Raw genomic sequence first — 6,062 nt, 5'->3', positions numbered from 1 at the left:
TGAGATGCTATAATTGGAATTTTGATCAATTTTATGACCAGCATCTGTTTGATTACTGGTTTTCTCTATCAACCAACAGCAGCTGGTGTGCACATGTGACTAGATTTGCTGGAAAGAAACATGTTTTTGCCTGAAGTGAACTTTTGTCCAAGTCTCTACCACTTTATTGAGAAGTTTGTCATGCAGGTGTGCAGCGGTTAGTAAACGCAGCAGAAAAGCTTACAGTTAAACACTTCCTCTCCTTTGCCTGCAGGAACTGAAAATGAAAAATGAAGCAAAATGTTAAGCAGCTAAATATTCACCATGTGTTGACATGTTTCTTCTATTTGTCTCAAAGATGTTAAGGAAGCAAGTTGGGCTCAATTTTAAGATTTGTAAGGATGTTTTTGACTAAAGTTGTGTCTGACAGACTTAATATGCTTATATTAAATGGCTTGTATCTACAGGCCTGCGTTGTTGCAATGTTTAACCCTCGGGGCTCCACTTGGCAATAGAACATTTGTAATATTTCTGTATTTCAGTCTGTTTGTTTTTGTTCAGATTTTAGATGTGTCGCGTGCACGTCCCATTTACCGGTTCCGTTAGAACTTATGAGACGGTGCATCCATCAGGGTTCTAGGGGATGTCGGCGAGTTTTATCGTATCAGATCCGGGTTTGGATCACCTAATTAGAATCGTGTCTTTTATTTTAAAGGTGAAATGACTTGCACGAATAGCAATCCCCAGAGTAGTCCACTTCTTTTAAACTCGTTACCTTTTGGTTAAGATACTAGAGAGAAGTCTGGAGGCAAGCCAAGCCTCTCAGCAATTGTTTGGGTTACCCGGATTAATTGCGCCTCTAACAGCTTATGTGGGAGGTTGGTAACTATAAAATGATTTATGCTAGTTGATCAGGCTAACATAAGTTTATCAATTTATTTAATCAATCCAACCTTCCAGCTGGTAGAGACTTTTTCAACCTGCAATCAGAGCCAAAAATAACCTCTAATATTCTGATTTTATCGCCCTTAAGACAACTCGTTACTCGCAAGGAGGGGGGAGTTAAACTCCCCTTATCTTAAGGGTTTCTTTATATTATTTTATTACAAACTGTAAAGTAAGTCCTGATAATTCAGAGACCTATGATCGACATGCTTACCTCTGTGCAATTATGGCCAGGGCCCCCAACCGTGAAGCTTTAGAGAAAACCTGAAATAATCAGGATTATGTTTCTTTTCCAAAAAAGTTTATTACAAAATAGAAAAATACAAAAATGAGTAAGTATAAAAACAACCACTATCCCCCAAGGAGGAATTAGTTCAAAATGATTAAATAAGAGTTAGTTTACACTAGCTCCTGTCTTCTGAGAATCTCCCCAGCTCTCGTCTTGGAATCCCCAAAGTCTCTCCTCTCCCGATCTGAGCTGCATCCTTTTATATCATTCCTGAGACTGCTCTAAACAATGTAAGAGTCACAAGTCATTCTCTCCTGACAGTTTAGGTCAAGGGGTCATTTCCCAAATACACTTTTTTAGCTCTACATAAGACATTTGGTATCATTTTCACTACATGCAGTATTCACATGAGGGCACAAAAGTTCATGTTGCACTCCTGGAATGGGAGCACAGGTCATAAATCTTCATGTTGGTAGCAAATTGTAGATCTTCCTTCAGCATTCCTGAGGACTTCTGGGTCCAGATGGACTGTCCTTACTCCATTCCAGTCCTTTTTTTCCCGCCAGAGGTGGAGTTAGGGGCAGGGCCATGGGTGGACCCATGGGTGGATCCAGAGAAGCCAGCCTGCCTTTTGACCCTTTGCCTAGTTCTGTCCTCGCCAGCAAGTCCTGAACTATTGTCCTCTTGACCCTTGTGTGACCCTTGTCTCTGACCACTGTTTCTAAGCCTTGACCGGCCAGGACTCGCAACAGATGTAACTGTAAATTTTGTAAGTAACTAGAAGAATGCTATTTTAGAATGATTAAACAGGGTTATGGATTACTTCAATATTTTTTTGTTTAAACGTATATCCATCCATCCATTTTGATCCGGAGTCGGATCGCGGGGGCAGTAGCCTAAGTCGAGAGGCCCAGACTTCCCTCTCCTCAGTCACTTGGGCCAGCTCCTCCGGGGGAATGCCAAGGCGTTCCCTGGCCAGATGAGAGACACAATCCCTCCAATGTGTTCTGGGTCTGCCTTTAGGTCTCCTCCCGGTTGGACGTGCCCGGAAAACCTCACCAGGGAGGTGTCCAGGAGGCATACTGACAGGATGCCAGAGCCACCTCAACTGTCTCCTCTCAATGTGGAGGAGCAGCAAATCTACTCCGAGCCCCTCCCGGATGACCGAGCTTCTCATCCCACCTCTGCCAAGTGCTTCTTTTTCTACACTTGAAAAGACCAGACTTTGGCGTCACTCAGATGTCTTTATTTGACCAGTGTCAGGATCATCATAAACATCAGTATCAGTATCAGGTGAAAACCTTTAAATACAAAACAGAACGTTTTAACAATCACACAAACACCAAACTGAATCAACAAATTAAAAAGCATTTAAGCCAACATCTGTAATTTACTTTATACACAGTTACCTTTTCAGTATTTAACCTGTGTTTTTTAAACATTTTAATTAAGGTTTGAAACAAGGATCATTGTTTACAAAGAATCTGATTTCATTCTAACCAAACACTTTTCTCCAATTCAAAACACAAACTGTCTCCCAACACATGTGTTTGCCACAAGAGCTTGGATCAAACACAAGTCCATATGAATCAGTCCAAAAGCTCGCCGACAGTCCTCCTCACAGTTGAATTGTTTGCTTGCCTCTGCCATCTCAGTTTGTCACACACTGGCTGAATGTCTGCTGCATGCCTTGAGAAACCACTGAATTGTGAGGTTGTGTGCTCTTGATTTCTTAATTTGGCTCACCTGGAGGAGGACACACACCAGAGTTCACAAGCCCCCTCTGGCCAGTGAGAAGATTGCATGCAGAGCTCATGTGCAGATACTGTGCAGAAGAGACAGCATGAGGAAGAGACAGTTGACAGAGCAATCTCTGCCAAGTCAGCATGACAATCTCTAAGGGAGAGCCCAGCCACTCTTTGGAGAAAACTCATTTTGACCGCTTGTATCCGCAATCTCGTTCTTTCTGTCACTACCCAAAGCTCATGACCATAGATGAGGGTAGGAACGTAGATCGACCGGTAAATCAAGAGCTTCGCCCTCTGACTCAGCTCTCTCTTCACCACGACAGACCGGTACAACACCCGCATCACTGCAGATGCAGCACCAATCCTCCTATCGATCTCACGCTCCAGTTTTCCCTCACTCGTGAACAAGACATACATAAACTCCTCCACTTGGGGCAGGACCTCATCCCTGACCCAGAGAAGGCATTCTACCCTTTTCCAAATCAAGACCATGGTCTCAGATTTAGAGGAGCTGATTCTCATCCAAGCTGCTTCACACTCGGCTGCGAATCGCTCCAGCGAAAGCTGAAGATCACGTTCTGATGAAGCACACAGGACCACATCATCTGCAAAAAGTAGAGACCTGATCCTCAGGCCACCAAAACAGATGCCCTCATTACCTTGGCTGTGTCCATGAAGGCTATGAACAGAATCAGTGACAAAACACGACATGGACATAAATCATTCTTCATTCTGGGTTAGATCTTGTTCTGCTAAATGCATCAGCACTTTGTTTATAATCTATTTCAGTTGCACTTTCTGCTTGTTTGAGCAAATAAATTAAGCTTTAAGAAGCTTTATTTCTGCAATTTATTTATTATCATTTTCATTAAATTGAAGTTGGACAGATGACTTGATTATGACATGAAAATTCAAAGTTTAAGGACTTGAACTTGACTTGGACATTCAGATCATTGACTTTGGACTCGACTTGGACTTGGTTGTCTTTGACTTGGACTTGACTCGAGACTTGACTGGAAAGACTTGTGACTTACTTGTGACTTGCAAAGCAGTGACTTGGTCACACCTCTGTTATAAAGTCTGATATTTCTACTCTGTTCTGTTCACAAAATCAGCCAAATGCAGCTGGATTTTTAGCATTATGATGCACAGATTCCATGAACTTGTTGCAAAAATTGACCCATAACATTTATCAAAAGCACCCTTATTGATTGTCAGAGTAAATATAAACATTAGTTTAAGTCACTTTGGTCATAAGAAGTTACCTCAGACAGACTGAAGAGCTGCAGAGCCCTGGTTGGTTTAGTCAGTAGGGGAGAGTGGGGTAATGTGAGACACCACCTGTATTTAGGCAGCAGATCCCATTTGTGCCCATGTGACCATTTGTTCCCAAGCTCCTCCCATTTCCCCATGGCCATAAAGAGGACAGGCTCATTTTGCTGAGGTAAGCATGTTTTTTTTTCCCAAAAATGCTTTTTGCTTGTATAAGTACATTTTCTTGCTGTCAACTTAATAAAGTGTTGTGCCAAAGCAAATTGATTCAAGTAGAAAAACTTATATCATACCTGTTTATGAACAACCAACATATAAAACCATGCGATGATGCTAGCTGACGGTTAGCCTGAATTGCTAAGAAAGGTATTTTTTTTCTAAAATGATGGAGATGGGTTAAAGTGAGACGAATGATGTGGGGTCTAACTTTACCCCACCATGAGGCACAAGTTAAGTTTAGTTTAAAAATATTTTAATATAATGTAACATTACATGTGTATTGTAATATTAGTATTAATTACACATTAATTAATATGCAATGTTACATTTTCATTTAAAATTCATTTTTCTTTTTAAATGTCAAACATTCTAGAAAATTCCAAGGCAATACTAAAGATAATTCACCTTCTGATGATTATCCATCCACTGCACATGGTTCACATGAATGCGTTTTGTCAGCTGACTCAGATGTGCCACTTGTTCCCAGCCAACCTGGATATGTGTCTCCATGTGAAATCCTACCACTTCCCAAACGTCCCCCCAGAACACAAACCAAACGAAAGTGTGTGAAGACAGCCATCATAACTGATACTCCCGAGAAGCAGGCAACTGAACAGGCTTATAAAAGAGACCAACAGGGGAAAAGCAAAATGGCAAACAAAAGGGAAAACAAAAAACAAAAACAACCAAAAGGAAAATCTTAGTTAGCAGCGCTGAGGAGAATAATGTCCCTGTCATACTTGATGACAAAGAGTTCTGAGGATAAAAGAAGTGATCCAGAAGACAAAGATCTGTCTGTGGGGGACTTTGTCATGATTAACTCCACAATCAAACACAAGAGCGTCCGGTACACTGGCATCATTGAAAAAGTTGAAGAGGATGAAATTCTTACGCAATTCCTTAGAAAATTTCAGGGAAACACAAGCGTGTGGGAGAGACCCTCATTTGCTATAAAAGAAAAATATGTGGCTTAAGCAGATGTGGTTAAGAAGCTGCCTCAACCTAAGAGACGTGGAGGGACCACACGTAGAGAGCAACTCCATCTTTCCCTGCAATCTTCAGGGCTGGAATGTAGAGTAGTTGTAGAGGCCTATAGTGGTAGAGAGTGACTGAAGCTGTGACTGTGGATCTACAGTAGTTCTGTTGAGTCTCAGCCTGTTTTAGCTGGCTGTAAGGGTCCTGTGTTCTGACCTCCGTACTATTATGTGTGCAGAATTGTTTGAAGTGTCTATATGGGCTGTGTTCAATTGTACAGCACACAGGTTCCTGGCATTTTTATATTATGACTTTTATAAACATAAAAAAACTGGATATTTTATTGTGTACCAGTTGTGATGCAGCAATGTGAGTTCTCTCTCATTTGAATGTTAATAAAACCTTTTGAATTACATTATGTTGTGTTTTTATGGTAGTTTCAGAGCAGAAAAAGTAAGTGTATCAGTTTACCCCTAGCTGGTTTACTTTATCCCTAAACTGGGGAAAAGTGAGACACAAAACACTTTTTTATAAACCTTCACATTTTCATTGCTGTTCATCCTGGGTACATTCTGATAATTACCATTGCAAGGAAACTTCCTGAATTTATGGGAAATGTGTCAATTTACCTGATATATCATTTTTTCTCGCTTGGAGAGAAAAAAATGTCCCGCTTTACCCCACTCGCCCCTAGC

Source organism: Nothobranchius furzeri, chromosome 6 (genome assembly GCF_043380555.1).
Source record: "Nothobranchius furzeri strain GRZ-AD chromosome 6, NfurGRZ-RIMD1, whole genome shotgun sequence".
In the NCBI taxonomy this organism is placed as follows: domain Eukaryota; kingdom Metazoa; phylum Chordata; class Actinopteri; order Cyprinodontiformes; family Nothobranchiidae; genus Nothobranchius; species Nothobranchius furzeri.
Note: the sequence above shows the minus strand (reverse complement) of the source record.